Source organism: Lagopus leucura, unplaced genomic scaffold (assembly GCF_019238085.1).
Source record: "Lagopus leucura isolate 7727_CA_CO unplaced genomic scaffold, USGS_WTPT01 Super-Scaffold_100002, whole genome shotgun sequence".
Classification (NCBI taxonomy): Eukaryota; Metazoa; Chordata; class Aves; order Galliformes; family Phasianidae; genus Lagopus; species Lagopus leucura.
Window position 1 is genome coordinate 7,671,310 of NW_024962263.1, and position 19,181 is coordinate 7,690,490.

General features: G+C 41.4%; 1 protein-coding gene across 2 annotated transcripts in view; it reads right to left on the reverse strand.

Annotated features, from left to right (window-relative positions):
• The window catches only part of HIVEP1 (HIVEP zinc finger 1), a 110,137-nt gene that overhangs the window by 47,590 nt on the left and 43,366 nt on the right, over positions 1 to 19,181 (reverse strand). The window lies entirely within an intron of this gene.

Below are 19,181 nucleotides of genomic sequence, written 5' to 3' on the forward strand. Positions count from 1 at the left end.
TCACACGTAAATACGCAGTACATTATGAGTAATACTGTCATATAAAATTTCATCATGTTTTACCAGCAAGGCTATTGACATGTTAAATTACACGGAACTGCAGAGAGAAAAGCAATGGCATCAGATCTGCAGTCAACAGCTAATCCCTCTGTAGTTTCATGCCATCTGTAAGAATTTATGCAGACAGGGGACTCTTTGGAATAGGTATTATCATGCATTACAGAGTATGTTAATATGCACACGGAGTATTTTAATACGATTGTGAGAAATGCTGTTAGAACAAGACAATGCAGCATTAAGCATGGTGATATAAACAGCAAATGGGATTTGATACACGAAGTGGCCACATGGGAGTGGTGGGGGGATGAGCAGCAGCCCAGCACTCATTCCTCTGCGAAACCACCCATCGTTCACGCGCACGCAGCAGGAGCAAAAAGCAGCCTCGAGCCTTTATGCTCACTGTTCTCAGCAAAACGCCTGCTGCCCCCAAACTCATCAGTGCAGGAGAAGGAATTGTGTTTCTGCTGTTGCCGCACAGCAGATCCTGCTGGGAGGAGCAGCGTCATACTGTGTATGCCTGTGCTTCTATGCGCAGAGAAAGAAGCAAGGAAAAGTGCAGCTGGGACGAGTGAAAAATTGGAGATCCATTTCTTCTTGGTAGCACACCGCCCTCTGAGAAGCATCAGGAAAAAGAGGTCACGTCGATGAGGATGAGGAGCAGCAGCACTACGGTGTGACAGACCAGGACCTGAGCTTGGAACGCGGCTTTCACACATCACTGATATCTCCCAAAATGCCTGTGAAATATTTTTTTTGGGGGGGGGTTCCAGTTTTTATGAAATTAAGTGGAAAGAACAGAAGAGGACTGCAACCATCCTGAACTTCTCTGACAGTACTGCTCCAGTTCAGGAAACACTGGGCTTCCTGGCTGCCATAACCAAGAGATCAGGATGGCTCCGCACAGGCCTCACCTCTCTTCACCAGTGGGAGGGCTGCTATGAGATCGGTCCATTTACTCACCATTCCTACATAATGCAAGGTTACAGCCCTTTCTTCGACAGACTTGAAATAAGTGGTTTTAAATGACTTCTCCAATATTTATGAGCTGAACCACTAAAGGAAGTTCGAACCACTTGTTTTCAGTTAAAGCCCCAAATTGTTTTCCCATTATATTATAAGCAGATCTAAAAAAAAAAATGTAACTAAAACAAACCCTTCTCAGAGGTTTTAAGACTGAGTTCAGCATGCTTCAGTTCCTCGTTTCTGCCTTTTAAATCTAGCTCCAGGTTCTTTTTCTCACTGAAGCTCAGCAACTTAACAAATTGACCCACACAAATGGCTACAGGGCAGACTCCCACAGCTATGAGCGAGCTGAGCTGCTGATAAGAAAGAAACCTCCACAATTTTAAAAGCTAAACCTCTTCCTTCCAGAGCAAGCAAAATGTACATACATAAAGCACAGCTTCTCCTATACACAGCTTCTGCTATACACTGGCCTATACCTATACACTGGCCACTGAACACAAACACAAGCAACTCAAGAAGAAAACAACCTTCTTCTGGCTCATTATCAACCTGGTTACACAGATATGCTTTAACCAATGAAGACTTCATGTTTAAGGGCTTCCTGGATTAAAGAACAGCTAAAATACCGTATGAATCTATAATTTTATTATTTTACGTAGGCTGCTTCAGAAGTAATGCCTCCTATTCATTTCCATGGGAACTACAACAGAATACAAGGAGCACAATAACACTATTTGATAGAAGTTCTCTGTTACAATAGTTTTCACCAGCTTGATAGTCACCAGCATGAGCTATGCATTTTCAGCAGTGATGAACAAGAGCTGCATACCGTGTTCTGGTATCTGAACCAGTGGAGATGACCCACTGCCTCCACTGCTGAAACACACCACCCACTGCCTCACATTGCTCACATCCACTGTTTGGTCTCCATAACATTCACCAAGTACTGATAAAACAAACAAAGCATCTTTTATATATGTATGCCACTAACGCTTTACCAAAAAAAAACAAACAAAATGTGCAGACTGGTTATGGTTATCAAACTCATTTCCCCTGTTTAGAAATGTATGTAATGCACTAGGGAGCGCCCAGCTCTTGAGAAGACGTAAAAGATTTGTCACAAAACTTTATATGCAGCTACAAAGACAAATGCAATTTCATTATTAAAAGTATTATCAAGCATACCTCACATAAACAGTACCATAAATCCATGTGTTTAAATTCATAATCATTCTATTTTATACAGATAAAATTATTTACGTATTTTGGAAGCGTGCTACATATATTAGATTGCCAGGAAGATAAAGTACTTTGAACTCCCAAAATGAATTATCTCTTATTTCAAAAAAGATGAAAAAAAGAGAAAGAGTTTGTATCAGAACTGCCGATAGCTTCTCTGTCAGATTCATTCCAAACAAAGAACCACAGATAACTGAAACAATAACTAGGTAACCACATACTCTGTATCTGGCCAAAAAATCTCCTATACTTTGTGCATCTCCTCAAATGCCTTCCTCAATGAGTGACATCTATTGCATAGATGTTTTCCTACCTGTAGAAGCATCTTTGTGCAGCCATTACCTGCAAACAGCACTACATCCTTGACAGCCATCTGATAAGGGTCATGACCTTTCTTACCAAGGCACTGAGGCATGTTTCACAACTCAGCACTAAATTTATGTTGCAACCCACTACATCTTACAGCTCCAGACGCCATACTGGCGGCCGTCTCCTCAATGTGTGAGGGTTTAAGCTGAAAGAACTTACTTACCCTGAAACACCAAGGAACTGGAAGAAAAGCGCGCAGGTGAGCTAAATGAACTTCATTTGCTTTTTGCTAGGACAACAGAAAATAATACAACTAAGGGAAATTCTTGCTATGCTGCAGTTGCAGCTCCCTCTTTATTGCCCATACAATGACAGAACATCCCTGGAGGTGTTTGAGGCCAGGTTGGATGGGGCCCTGGGCAGCATCATCTGGTGGGTGGCAGCCCTGCCCATGGCAGGGGGCTGGAACTGGGTGATCTCTAAGGTCCCTTCCAATCCAGTCTATTCTGTGATCCTATGAACAGTGCTTCAGTGGACTGTGGGTTCTTGTAAGATACGTTCTAGTGCTGCCAGTAGATGTTCTGCTGGAGTGGCACACATCTAAAGCAAATGATGAGCGTGTGACACACAAACTCTTATTTAAGGGAGAAGACACTTCTCAAGTGCTCACTAGAGAGGAACGATAATGAAATCATCGTGCATTCGTGATGTGAAGGGATCAAAGATGCCACATCACATAACAATCATGGAGTCAGCTCTTGATTATCAGAGACAGGTGCATACCACAAAATAGTAAGCTGTAGGTAAAACAGCATAACAGCAATATATATAAAATACAATGACACAACATGAGTACAAAGGGGAGAAAAGAAAAGCCAGTGAGCACCTATGAGATGTAGCAATTCCCACTTAAGCCTGGCTGTAGCTGCAGGTGTCCAAGAACTGCAGCACCACACCAACACCCACTCCAGCTGTCTGTCTGTCTGTCTGTCCTGGCTGCATTCAGTCCTTTCCCCTGCAGCAAGATAGTTCAAGTATCTGCACCAGCAGTACTATATTGCAGTTCAGTTGCCTGAGCTATGAATGCAACTTGCTCAGGACCATCACAGTGCCACCACCATCACGCTCCATCCAAACAAGAAGACTTGTACTTCTCTACAGCATTTGCAGCAAAGGAATGGTTTTTCTTTCGCTAGTTTTAAAGGCTTTCATGCTACTGTCCAACACATCCAACAGCAGATTTCTGCTGCACAGAATAAACAGTTAATTCCTTGGGGTTTTAAATATATGTAACCATATATAATGTAACCATGCTTTCTAGGAACGTGAGCAAGGAGGCTTACACACAGGAAAAGATGGTTGCTGATTTGTATGTCTCCTGCTATGGAAGATCCTTAAGAGGATACCAATAGAGTGAGTTTGAGATGGTAGGGCTGTGATGGATGAAAAATAAAAGCAAAAATGAAAGAAAACTTTCACCAGCTTTACGTTCTCTACTTCCAGTATTCACCGAGGACATAACCACATGGATTTAAATACATCACAAACAGAATATAGTTTAAAAAGACTTTCAGATTTTTTCAAGACATCAACACCTACAAATACAAATGTGATTACACGTATTAAAATCTTCATTTCACACATGAAAAACTTTAAAGGCATTGTGACCAGCGAAGAAAAATAAAGAAAGGTTTGATAAATAAAGGTTTAGAAATTTCAGCAAGTAAAGCGAAACTACTGAAAAGCGTGAGGTTTGCAGAATACGAAACCAGCAACTTCTGTCAACAATTGAAGATGAAGCAAGTGCAATCTTTCATTTGTGGGTTTGATTATGGCTTTAGTTTTGTTGTTTTTAAACAAACAAACAAAGGAAACAATCCTACTTTTAAGCCACCAGGACATTTGACAAGGGAGTAGGAGGTGGTAAATATTCACTGGCATTCACATAACCTACTTCTCTATGGGTAACTGGAGAATTAGCACTTAATATGGTGCAAATCCGTACCAGAACTTAAAAATAAAAAAAAACCTTTTTTGCCCAAAAGGTTGGTTTTTTTTATTCAAATATTTAACCAGAACAGCTGGAAGGAAAATGTCAGCATTTTTTTTCCCCCTTCAGTTTAATGCAAGAAGAACTCTCAGACCTTACGCCTGAGTCATCCTAAAAATACCTCCAGCAAAACAACTTCAGATGACAAGTGGCTTCGTGCGACTTTCTAAAGAAAACCCACTCTCTCTTACCTTTCTCCATCAGATGACATTTGAAACATAATGTTAAAAAACGCTTTGCATGTTTTTCAGTGGACACCACGGAAGATACAAAATCTAGTTTTTCTCTGCTGGATCACTGGGAGAGAAGAAAGCTGCTAAGACCAAATATTCTTCTGTTAAAGTGCACGCATGTAATCATGCTGTGTGCATTGGGAAGTATTGCTGAAATCAGAACGTTAAGTGGGATTTTTGTGGTTTTTAGCAGGGGGAGACACAGCTTGAGAGCAGTGAGATGAGGTTGAGACACTGCAGAAATCTCCATCTTCCAATTATTGAAACCCATCAGACTAAAACCACTATGCCAGTGCTCTGTATTTGAGTGCACAAGAATTGCTTCTGTAAGCATTAAGAATACTACCAGGTTTAAAAAAAAGATATTACAGTAAAATAAAATACCCAGCTCTGCGTGAACCATGCATACTGGCACTGAGAACAGCTGTGACTTTCCATGGAGTGACCACAACCTACTTCCACACTCATGCGGAGCAACTGTCCACCTCTCTCAAAGAAAACCCTTGTGCTTCAGGAGTTTGTGTTCTAAAGCTCATCCATGGATGCAGGAGTTGATGTTGAGCTTGGACTGTTGCCCTGGGTGATGATTTCACCCTGCTCCAGCAGGCCACAGCAGGATGCAGGGGATACCCATGAGCTCTTCCCTCAGCACTGCAGGCATCATTCAGTCCAAACATTAAGTAGATGAATCCTAACTGAGATCAATCCTAAGACTCCCCTGCAGCTAATTGAAAAAAAAAAAAGGAAAATAAAAAGAACAAAGAAAGTGTACTAAAGCGAACACAGCAGCAGGCTATAATGGTAGGATGAAGGATGGACAAAAAGGACAGAGAAAATAGAAGCCTTCTGGTTTTCCTTCAGCTCAGAGGTGCCTGCCAACACCGAAGAAGCCTGCCCTTCACTGAGGGTGAGGTGGCAGCAGCAGTGCTGGTGCAGGATGAGCTCATCCCTGAGCAAGCAAAGGTGGGAGACCTGGCAGAACCCGATGCCAGTTGTGCCAAAGACTTCTTTGATGGCCCTAAATTCCCACCGTCGCCTTTCTGCTGCAAAATTAAATCCTGCGAAGTTGGCAAACAGCAGCAAAAAGACATTTTGCAAAGCCTATATGACATTCAAATTTAAATCTGCTTCTAATTAAAAACCATTCTTCTGTCCCCAAACGTTTCACTTCCCTCATTTAATGAGGAACGTTCAAGATTAAAAGGAAAGATCAGATGAAGCAAAAGCAGTCTCTGAATCTTCTCTTTAATTTTACAGTGTGGGAACCTGACATCTTCTGGCACTTGCTTTGGTTTCTCCTTTCCACCTTGGGGGCTTGGAGAGTCAAAGCCCGGGGGTTAGAAACACTGGTATGAGCCTGACAGCTGCTAGCAAGGCTGATCCCAGCCCACCATACATGCAAGGTGAAACAGATTACATCTCTGTCAATCAGCAATAGGTTTGAAGGTTCCTCATGCAGCTGTAAGGTAGGGGAAATAAAAAAATCTCCCTAAAAATTAGGAAATGCGAATTTAACACTCTCAGTAACTAGCATGCAGATGCAGGAGCAGTTATCTTTTTCTTTTTTTTGAATACATTTCAAATGAGATTTAAAACATGCTCTTCTAGTTGTGATCATAACCTTGACTGATGACCTATTTGATCAGTTTTTCAGGAAAACCTTATGCATTTTCATTCTAATGTCAACTTTAACTGCTCATCATGCTCCCTGCCGTATATAATTATTTGCATCTAAAAATGAAAAACCGATGACAGATACTTTACGTAACTCCCTTAAAAATAGAATATAAAAATCCCTATTTTTCATTTAACAACAACAAAAAAAAGCTTGCTTGCATACTTGAAGACGCAATCTGTACTCTAGAGATTAGACTAGTATCAGTAATGTATGGTTATACTGCATATACAATAAAACAGTCAATGCAGAGGTTGTACATAAATTATGTATATAACAGCTCTATCCTTGCCATCACATAACATATTACTTAAGCACAGCAATGACTCCTGATGAGACTGACATGGTGTATGTGCATAAATTACGTATACACTTTGCATATGAACCCAAGCTCAGTCTCTCTCATAGATGCTTTGGATACAACTGCTATTTGTTTTGTTTTTTTATCATGTAGCATTCAGACTTATGAAAAGCTGAGCATACGAGGGTTGCAGGGAAAGATTTTTGGATGCCTCCTTCCAGGGCCAGTGGAGGAATGCAGTGCACAGTGAGGCACCTGTGGGCAGAGGCTGGGTAACCATCTAGCACAAGAACTGACATGCAGGTGAGGCTCTTCCTCAGAATGAGCTCCTGCTCGGCATCTTTCCACAGGCATCTCTTCACCTCTGGAAGCAGCTATGCTTCTGAAGGCCAGTCCTTGCTCCTGCGTTTACTCCCAAGAGAGACATGAGCCTGACACAAGAGATAATTCATTTACACATTGTTTCAAACAAAGCAGGAACACAGGTACTGATTGCATTTACATTTGCATGGCTTCTAATCAGCCATCTAGTAAAGTAATTACAGCATTGCTATGCTGATGTTTAGAGCACTGTCAGCCAGGTTCTACCGGTGTGATTGCTATCACTGCATTTTGCTTAATAATTATTTAAGAGCCTCTTAAAACATTCACTACTCCAGGCTTCATTCTGGCTTTATGATTTTTTCTATACTTACCCCAGTATCAAGTTAAACATCTAAAGTTGCCCTTAGCTCACTGCCTTCTCTAGGCTGCTGCCACGAGCACCTGCACACCTCCTGTGCTGTCCCAGGGTCCCCTCTCCTTCCTCTACACTGCTCTATTTGCTGTCTTTTGATCTTATGCCCCAAAACTGGAAAGAAATGTGTTTTTCATTCATTTATTTAACGACTGACACAGAAATTAAATAACAATAGATGAAGTCCAAAAGAGTAATTTCTATAATACTGTCTCAAACACTGACTCTATGCCAAGGAGCCAAAGCAGCCACTCCCCAGCCAAACACGGAACAACTTCCATTAATCTTTCTGGTACTCCAAAAGCACTTGGACTTGACTTCAAGTCTGCTGCAGGAAGGCTCACCAAACCCAGCAAGTACCAGAACTGGATCTGCAAGCAGAGCAACATCAAGAGCCTGCGTTTCATCACCTGAGACAACAGGTTGGAGACTTTCTTCAAGTTCTCTGATGAGTCAAACTGCTCTTTAATTTCTCCTTCTATTTCTGGAGTTCCTCAAGCGTAAGGAGTTTATGAGGCAGAAACCATGCAAGCAGATAAACTCAGCATTCAGGAACCTAAAGCACCAGCAATGCTATTGAAAACATCTTAATTTTCTTAAGATTGGCACATTTGAGCAGTGATCTCTTTACTGAGATCCCAAAATTTTGACTGATACAAATGGTTGAAATAATTAAATCTTCAGTAGGATGTTAGATACTGAAGTTGTTCTAATGATCAGATATTAAGTAAATAAGTGGTATTACTAGCTATGAAAATGACCAAAACGCAATTTTGATGAGACTCAAAAAGTAAATAATAAGTACAAAGAAGTCCCCTACGATTAAAGCCCAAAGTCCAGTCCAGTATCTTGCTTCCAGCAGCTGCCAAGAGCTGGAGTCAAGGGAAAAAAACAGCTGAGCAAGTGTAAGTCTTGGAATCAGTAAGGCTGGAAAAGACCCCGCGATCATTCAGTCCAACCATCCACCCAGCAACGACATTTCTCCACTAAACCATGCCCCTTACTACAGCATCTAAACATTTCTGAACATCTCCAGGGACTGTGACTCCACCACCTTCCTGGGCAGCCTGTTCCATTGCCTGATCACTCTTTCGGAGAAGATTGCCTGACATCCAACCTAAACCTCCCCTGGTGCAACTTGAGGCCATTTCCCCTCATCTTGCTGCTGTTATCCAAGAGAAGAGGCAGGCCCCCACCTCACCACAACCTCCCTTCAGGTGGCTGCAGAGAGCAATATGGCCTCTCCTGAGCCTCCTCTTCTCCAGAGTAAGCAATCCCTCTTCCCTCAGCCGCTCCTAAGACTTGCACTCCAGATGCCTCACAGCAATGAACATCTTCTAAACAACAGTCCTGGACTACAGAAATGTAGCTGTGCTGCAAGCCACAGAAGCTGTATTTGCATACAACAGGTAATTCTTATGTTAATTTTCCCCACTTGCTCTTGGCTAGGAGCTCCACAGCTAGGTTCCTGCCACACAGGACTGCCTTTCGGGGTTGGCCTCATCCTGCCACCTCCCACTCCAGAACACCTTTACCTCCAGTGCCTTCGCACAGCTCTGCCATGGCCTGAACCTCCTACCCTTCTTCTGCCCATCATCTCTTCTCCAGACTACAGAGCTGCATCTACTTCATCATCCCTTATGCAAAGGCCGTTCAGTAGCCTTTTGTGTGACCAACAGCTTCTGCAGTACTATTTCATGCTCTTTGTAGGTGCAAATGAGGAAGAAGAGAATTAGGAGAAAGATGTCAGAATCAATCCCACTATTCAAGATGAAGGCGCATCACAGATGCATACTGTGACAGATACGTTTTTCCTCTATTTTTCCTCTACAGTTGCCATAAACATTGCTAATGTTTTATTTGCTTTTTGACAGCTACTGAGTATACAGTTGACACCTCCACACAAATACATGACCTAGGGATCTCATGCCTGATTGTTAACTAGCAATTCAATTCATATGAAAAGTTGGAATATTTTTTTTCCCCATGGACATCACTTTGCATTTATCTGCACTGAATTTCATTTGTCATTTTATAACACGGTTGCACAGCAACCTAATTGCATTTTGAAATCCTCTGCATTTCATTTTGCATCTTCATCTTTACTACCATGGCTAAGTGCATCAAATCAGCAACACTGTCACCTCACTAATGCTGCTCTGCCCCGAATCACTCGGAAGAACTGAAATTGACAGATGCACATTTTTATTAACTGCAAAATGACAGGCAGTGTTTGCCTGCTAAGGAACAGGTATTAACTGCAAAATGTGTAAATATCAGCCACGTGATAATTTTTTCTTTTAGGGGTATGAGCATAGGGAGAGCTCACTCAATACTCCATCTGCTTTCAAAATCATGCTCCATCAAGAGAAAAGTGGCCAGCAGGTTGAGGGAGGTGATTCGACCCCTCCACTCTGCGCTGGTGAGACCTCACCTGAAGTACTGCATCCAGATGTGGAGTCCTCAGTATGGGAGGACCACCAAAATCATCCAGGGCATGGAACTCCCTTATGAGGACAGGCTGAGAGAGCTGGGGCTGTTCAGCCTGGAAAAGAGAAGGGTCTGCGGAAATCTCAGAGTGGCTTTTCAGTATCTAAAGTGAGGCTACAAAAAAGGGACTGACTCTGGAGCAGGATAAGATAGGACAATTAGACATAAGAAAAAAACTTTTCACAGTAAAGGGTGGTGAGGCACTGGAACAGGTTGCCCAGAGAGGTGGTGGAAGCCCCATTTTTGAAGACATTCAAGGTCAAGATGAATAGGGCTCTGGGCAACCTAATGTAGCTGTAGGTGTCCCCATTCATCGCAGGAGAGTTGGACTAGATGACCGTTAGGTGTCTGCTCCAACTCAGTCCCCTCATCCCCAGTCACACACACAACATTCTTCTCACCAGCTCTTACTAGAATCACAGCATCTGCATTAATTGGCCTTATAACTGGGCCCACTCTAACACAGTCTGAGGTCTTTCCTAGAAGAATGTTCAGTTGTTTCTGCTTCACCCTCTTTTTCTTCCTGCCTGACCTCTATACCAATTGAAACACAACATGTCAATACTTGCTTCTCCAAAAAATACCTCATTTTTAAATTCTACGCTGTTCAGTAAATCCACTTGGAACATTGCTACACAATCACATGTATCACATTTATCTTTAAATTCAATCCCTCTTTAGTAAGCTATATTCTAAATGCAAATTTAAAGCTTTCCATTATTCAAACTAATGCACCTCATTTTTTGTTTGCTTCTTTTTCCAAGCATTTAACAGGTTACCTGCTCAAGTGTGCGAATAAACCATCGTATGACCCTCAGAATGGCATCAGTCAGTCTTACTGCCATAGAAAACCAAAATCTCACACCCAAGGTCTTACACTAGATCTTTTTCTGTGGACTTTTCAAGTTTATCTTTATAAAGTAATCTCTTCTTTTCCTCATCTACCTTTTCTTTAATTAAATGTTATGGGTTGTCACTTTCTAGAAAAACAGAGAACAGATACTGGATTGACAGAAAGCAAAATACTTTGAAAAACTGTTGAGGCTACAGTGTGATGTAGGAGCAGGAGCACCTGAAACACAAAACTTAAGCAGAGGCACAATGGAGTGATGTTCTTGTCAGCTGGGTGCTCCAGCCATGAACGTGGGATCAGCCATTCAAAGGGACTTGCAAACACCTCTGATGTAAGGAGACATTTGCTTCTCTGGGTAAACAGTTAAAATGCAGATGGGAATTTTGAGCATGAAAAAGTGATAGTCTGTTTAGGAATATTGTGAGCAGCCTGGGTGTAGGAACACAGACAACGAAGAGCCAGGGGCAATATGGAAGTCTGGGCATGGGAACTCCTGCAGACTTGTGGGAAGGATGTGAGGAGCCCACGGTGTCCTCCAGTGCTCTCTGGCAATGCATTTCTAGGGATAAAACGGCTCCTAGGGGAAAAGTACAACACAGGTAGGAGAAAGATGAGGGAATTAATTGTAGAAAATTAAAATCAGCAGGAAAGTCGTGGGCAGATTGGCTTAAATTGTGCAACTCTACCAGACACTTCCCAAGCTGCTACTCTGAGAAGAAGGGGGCAATTTAGCAGACATGCAGACATGAAATCAGACATATCAGGGAGGAGTTCGCTGTGGCCTGATTCAAAGCAGAAAGGAATTAAGAAAGGATTAGATTGTACATTCACCAATACGTTCCCAGCAAACCAGGATGATCTGAAATTACAAGCAATGCTGCAGCATTTTGTTTCACTACCTTGTAGAGCTTTTAGGAATGAGTTCTAATGTTACAAAGCCACTAACCACCAATGAAAGCAGAAACTGCACTCTAGCCTTGCAGAGAGCCCAAAACAGATAGCAACAGGTCCTTCACCATGACCTGGAGGTGCCTTTGTGTGTGGGGCTTCAGAAGGCATTGTTGGTAATACATATATATATGTGTATAAAAGAAAATCCTCTATATCCTCGATTCTAATCAGCACCAAATCTGAAGGGAAAAAAAACCCCAAAACTTCCAAAAAACAAAACAAACCAGAAACTGCTTCCTCTACTTCTCTCCCCAAGAAAAAAAAAAAGGAAGTAGGCTGAGGAATCTTCTCAGCATTCCTTCTTTGATGATCTCAAAGATATCCCTGAATAACAAACAAGCACTCAGGGAAAAACATCCTGGAACACTGACACTGCAAATTTAGTTCATTAATCTTTTTCTTTTCTTTTTTTTTTTAGTACAAAAAGCTACTCACTACAAGAAACCGGTCTTACCTAGTAAAAGAGGAGGAAAAAAATGTAGTCATATGCAGTATTTGCATACATTATTAACACACTATTTCAAATAGAGATCTCTTTTGAAAAATAAAGCTACAATTCTACAAAACTGCTTGCGTTTTGTATCTCCTTCACCATTTTATAGATCACCCCATACAAAGAACACTTCCTGCTCCCATGGAACAACAAACTGCTACGATTTCTTACAAAACAAGAAAAACGTGAACTGAAACAAAAGCTTACTCCTTTCCCAAGCACGCTGCTGAAATTTTCTTTATCTGCTTGCAAGTTTGGAAAGGTAATTAACTCGCTGCTTCTCAGACGCCTACAAACCGATGGCACTCCGCAATCCGAACACCACCCCATGTGTTTTTGCCTTTCTTATTTAGAATTCACGCTCCGTTTTGCGTTGTCTGGTTGAAGATGAGGGGGCGGTGAGGAACACGTGGCAGAAAGCCATAGCAAGCTGCCACACACCCAACTCCAAGTCGCATGGGGAAGAGAACAACTAAGCCTGCAGGGAGCTCGCTCCATGAGCCCCATGCCAAAGTGTGCGGCCAGGGATGCAAGCCCTCGAGAGCTTTGTCCTCCAGCAAGAAGATTTCACCCATGTAAACCCTGTGCCACAACAAAGTAGAAAGACTCGCACCCAACTTCATTAACTCATTTATGGTAAGAATTGTTGTTTTTGGAATGATGGCTTCTAAAAAATACGGTGAGTGGGAAGAGGAATTAGAATGCGTCGCTTGACTGAAATAATGAAAATTCAAAACCAGTATAATGGCCTGGAACTACTTTCTGTGTACGTTTTTAATATGCCTGTTCAGACATTTCCACGGTAGCACTAAAATTAATCCCTTAAGAAACAGCCTTAAACACATAATACTATTAAGCTTTTAAATAGCCTTCTTCCCATATATATCCCAATCTGTTAATTTCAGGTTTAAATTCGAGACATCTTACCTATTTCACAGAACTTTTATTTTTCTTTTCTTTTTTTTTTTTTTTTAAACAGCTCAGATAAAACAAATGTCTGCTCAAACATTTCACATTTCCAGTCAGAGGAAGGGCGGTTGAAACAAAAATTTGGCAATGTAAATAGGAAGAAAAATAACATCCCAAACTTCACATACATGAAGAACAGAAGGGTGAGAGAGGGAGGCCAACCAGACAACACTGTGCTTTTTAATTTCTCCAAGAAGAATCACACCTGCCAATAAGCAACTGGCTCACCCAAGGTTCCCTGACCTGGAGCTGCTCATTTGACCAGAATGGCTCAGGCAACCCCTTCCCTCACTCGGTGGCAGGGCTGGACCCAATGCACCCCAGGGTATGGCTGTCCCCTTGGGCATGCTGTTTTAACCAAACCTAAGAAGCATGACACCTGGAGAAAGCGAAAAGGTGTTAGGTGAGAAGAAAAAACAGTCCATAGTTGTCAGTTTGCCATTGTGGTGATGAAAGACAGAGGTGCATCACTTTCCACTGACGCATGCAGCTGGCCCGGTGGGAGATCTCACTGGAGATGCCTTCTGGCCCTACTGTATGGGTGTTATTCTCCTGCATTTTCTCAAAAAACCATTAATAATCACCTGCCAAGGACCAAGTCCTGTTTCCCTAATAATTAGTTGTCTCCAAATAATCTTCTCCCTCATACTTGTATCTTCCCCAAATTTGTTCCTGTAAGTCCACCACACACTGCAGTAGGCCAGAAGCTTCTGCTGTCTCTCACATGATACGTGGAGGAGGACCTCGGTTCCTTTTTGTGTTTTCTTTAAACAGCAGGGCAAACACTGCTCTGTATTGAAACAGGTGAGGGAAAAGGAGAAAAAACAAAAGCGGGAAAAGAGACAGAAATTCAAAGCTGGTTAAGTGTAGTCTACACAGCAGAAATCACAACTTTTGCCTCCTCGTAAGAAGACCATAGATCAGCATACACTTTCAGGTCTCTGCTTAGGAAAAGATACAGAAAATAACCACATGATTTCCCTTGGAAATAACCATTGGACACTATTTTACTGGCAAGCAGTAGTTAACCTGAAGATACACTCTCACAATGGATGCCCTGATGATTTCACACCTTTGGCAGTTATTCTGTCCAACTTCTCAATATCTGTAATTACAATTCATAATCACAAACTTAATCAAACTTAATTGCTTATTACATGACTCAAGACTAAGCAGTTTCATATGTAGACAGGTATTTCGCTTCTGGCCTCACACTGTAGAATGAATTTTAAGCATCTAATACCTTTCCTCCAAAAATAACCAAATCAAACAATAACAGTACCCCCAAATCAGATCAGTTTATGGTTTGTTTAAATATTATTATTGTTAAATAGTTCTCAGCTGGGTTATCCCATTTAGTGGTTGCTTCCAACTAGACTAAACTGTTTTCTTCTTAACCTCCAGAATATTCATTATGAACTCAAGCCAGAATTCAGTAACAGAATCTGACCTTAATTGCTAATTACCAGCTGGATAAAATTTACACCTTCACACTCCTAAGCAGATAATTTTGAAGATTTTGGTGACTGCAATTTCATTAGCTTACACGTTATGGTAAACAACTGGATATTGTTACTCCAAATGTAGCACAAAAGCAGAGGCAAACCCAACTGCACTCATTAAAAAGCCTTTAAAAAGCAAGGCTGAAATACGGAAAAATAGATACAATTTTCAAATTATTAACAGAATATAGTTCTCAGTATGCAAATAATTTAAGTACCTAACTTAATCCACAATTTAAATACAGTCTATTACATGACACCACAGGAGTCACCTCCTTATAAGACAGCATGAGCAATGCAACCCAACCAGTACATCAGAAGCCTAAATTGTGAATTATAGAAAAATGCTTTTATCTGGAAGGTTGTCTTAAAATTATGCAAAGGGATTTAAAAAAAAAAATAAAAGATGAAAGCACTGAAATAGAGAAGGAAATGAAGACAACAAATCCCTGATCTGTTTCAACTACTCACATAATTAATTTATAACCTGTTGGTGTATGGCACTGAAAAACTGACCCACAGTTCTTGCCAACTCTCTGAAAACAGCCATTTAATGCACAAGCTTTGTTGTTGTTTTTACTGGTTTTTATTAATTTTGGGGGTGTATTAGGAAAAAAATACTGGCAATAGTAACAGTAATCCAACTACTGCAGTGCTGTGAGCAAGGACCATGTTCTATGCTGACTGCCTCATCTTGAAAGGAAAGTACCAGAAACAGAAGAAGTTCAAAGGGCAATAAAATTACTTAGGAGATGGCTGAAGAGTCTGTATGAGAAAAGTCCAAAAGAGCACAGCAGTTTAATTTACAGAGAGGTGGAAAATATTTGACTTAATACAAGTATCTAAAATAATAAATGTCTTAGGGAAGGTCAAGCTGAGCACTACTGGAAAAAAAAAAGACCAAATCAAAAACTCATAAATCTTATTTGTAATATCAAGATGTAAGCCTTAGCAGCTGAACTTCCCACAGGCTTTGTTTAACCAATTTATCTCAAATCTCATTTTCCTCCCTGCTATCAGGCAAATATTTATAACGTATGTGCTTTAGATGTAGCTTTCCTACCACAAATGAATTCATTGATCAATTCTGTCCACTGACATTGAAAAGAAATCCTTTTGAGCACAACAAGGTATAGGCTCTTGGGTTTTTGTCACACAATCCTGAAGGTACGTACAGGAGAATCTTGATGCTCCTATTAATAAAAACAGACCCTGGGAAAGGCAAACAGACAGTGTTCTTGACAGAGATCAAATGTGATTTTCAGAACACCAACCAGCTACTAATTGCATGGCATGGAAAGCTAAAAAACAGCAACAGCAAAACAGAAAACAAAACACTCATGGTCCACAGCTGTTTCTTGCAAAGCTGCCCACTGAAACACTTGGCGTTCTCCCTCAGAAACACTCTGCTTGTCACTGTTACAACAGGGATAAATCAGTCCCGTTTTGCTTTGAAGAAACAAGGATAGAGTTAAAAATTATTCTGGCTGCCTTAGACACTGAAATCCTTTGTTTTGCTTCAGATGAAATAACATTACATGCGTGCAATACAGTTTAGACTTGCCACTATTCCAACAACAACTAAAGCTATTCTGAGAAGCTACCACCCAAAAAGAGGTCACTGCAGATTTACAGTAAGTTTGCTGTAGCAAAGTTAGGAGTATGCTCTCTCAATATTACCAAAAATGCTCAGCTGCATCTGCTTTGGAGTGGACCTGACTGCAAGCATCAAAATATAACTCATAGCCCACTGAGTCAAACAATAAATCCACCGATCAAAATAGCAATGCAGGCTTTCCTATTTTCAGCAGCAACTTTTCTGTCTCTAGTGGTGGGCTTATCAGAGATGTGCAATATTTTAGTCTGTATAAACCCATTCACGAGACTGAGCTGAGCCAGCTCCTGCAATCTTCCAGGAGCCCCATGGACAGCAGATGGCTTGGAGGGAAAGAAAACTTACATGCTGCCACTCAGCCCTGCCCGTGTAAGCAGCGCTCAAGGGACCACACCAGGCAAAACAAGAGTAACTGGCAAAGCAATATACTGAGATAACTTGGTACAATGGCACTTCCTAACACCACTATACAGTAAATGATAACGACCTATGTTAGCTTGTCCCCTGACTTATGAGTTATAGTTATCTGAACATCCTGGAGACTGTCCTGACTCAAACTAAAACTAAAAGCAAAACAAAGCTCAACAGCTTGCAAGCTAAACTGCCATCTCTCCCTTTGTATACGTGTAGGAATGCACACATTTTGCATGATGTTGAATTAACAGTAAGAAAATAGTTCTCACGGACCAGAAAGCTGCAAGTTTGTTTGTTTTAACCAAAAGCTGAATCTCTCACTCCGTTTGCACAAATAAAGACACTGAAGTTGCTGACTTCTTACTGAGCAAGACCAGCTACCAAATGTAAATCAATTAAAGCAGTCAGAAATCTAGGGTTTTTTTTTAATTTCTTTCAGATTGCCTTTGTCATTTTGTCATTGCTTTTGTCTGTGGAAACAGGTAGTACACATACAGCAGTTTTTATTAAGGCCACTTAAAAGCAGGGGAAGAGTATGCAATGTTCAGATAGCATTGCAATGGTGATTTGGAGGAACCGAAACGGAGGAATGCGAAGGGGAGCTGGTCTCACTGTTTCCCTCCATGCTGATCAGAGGGCTCTAGATGGCCTTTTGCTGGGTTTTCTTTGGCTTTTTTGTTGCATTTTTGTTTGTTTGTTTGTTTGCTTCCAAATCTTGCTATGTGTTTACAGTCCTAAAGTGACTGGATTTGTGAGAGGCACTACAATCAGACAGATCTAAGATAAAAATAAGACTCATTATCTACAAGGTTGTTCTCAAAAGTCAGCTAACACACTGGCATCATAAGAAAATAATTCATCAGTATATGTCTGACAAGCACAGTGCTTTTCTCTGAAAGGTCATTTTTCTAAATTAAGCAAAGTATTAAATATCTTTGCTGTTCCACTGCACACCCCAAACTTAACTCATGAAGTGTTTTCACAGTCAAAGTAAATTACATTTGAAATAAACATAAGAAACACATGAAACAGTTCCATATTCATTTAAATCTGCCATATGTAGCACAAGCAACATAAGCAAACAGTTAGGCTCTGCTCATATGTTTCATAAACCACGATAACTGAAAATACTCATACCTCTTAATGTAGCATAGCCTGGAAAATACATATTCCTTTTTTGCCCCAAACCCTTCCTTCTTTTAAAACTCCTCTAAACCACACTGCTAAGAGTGTAATTTAGAGCTGGGTGTCACTGTCCTCTACTTAGAATTTGTGTGGGCTTTCCTTTCTGCCCTGGGAACTGATGCACAGTGCTGTCCCAAGCACTGCCCCTAAACCCGTCCTCGTCCTTCCCCTCTCCTTCTCAGGCAGCACCGGGAAGGCAGCCAGAGCTGCTGCCCAAAATTCCATCTCTAAGTACCACCCTGCATCCGGAAGGACCTTACCTGGGTTCTGGCAGCAGGAGACTGAGCTGAGCTGCAGAAAATGCCCACCTCTCCCCTTCCGCGATGGAGAAGGAGACAGAGCCTCACAACTCCAGCAAGAAGGAGCAGCTCCCCAGGCTAAAAACCGGGACTCCTCCAAAACCAAGCAGAGATGCCAAAGACAACAGCTCTCTCTGACGAAATGCAACACGAGTGCTGGAACTTCCCCATTTTCCAACCTACCAGAGTTCTTTGGCAATGAGTGAGTTTTCTGCTGTGTCTTCCTGCCAGGCTAGGGTTACAGGAGTGTCTTCACTTATGTAACTTCATTTCTTGTGTACACAATTACCCAACACACCCAAAGCACTCCAAGGCACTTTTTTTTTTTATTATTTTTTAAATTTTTAAAAAATATGGTTTGATTCCAGATGGAACTTCTTTTCAAACCTAGGTCTGAAAGCGATGTTACAGGAGTGCTCTGAACATGGTGTAACCGAAACCCTCAGTACCCCCTCAAATGTGTAAATTAGCTTATTGACAGTGCCTCGACACTCACAGGAACCTCCTCCATCTTCACCCATGCACCTTCTTACTCCTACAGCAGGTCATCAAAGTTTCGATGGAACATTCTTCTGGAAGCCATATAAAGCAGCAAGCTATGCCAGCAAGCCTCACCATCCCTCACCATCCAAAACAAAGGCCTCGTCTGCCATTTCACAGAGAGGAAAACCGCACCTTTCTGACCTATCCTATCTTAAATGAAAGCCTTTAACTCATTTTACAAGAGAAAGAAAGTGGCAAAGGGCAGGATACTAAAAAACCAATGGGACAGAAAGTTTGGGAGGCAGCAGCAGCCAAGACAACACAGAATATTCAGCTGTAGCAAGACGTAGAAAATTGC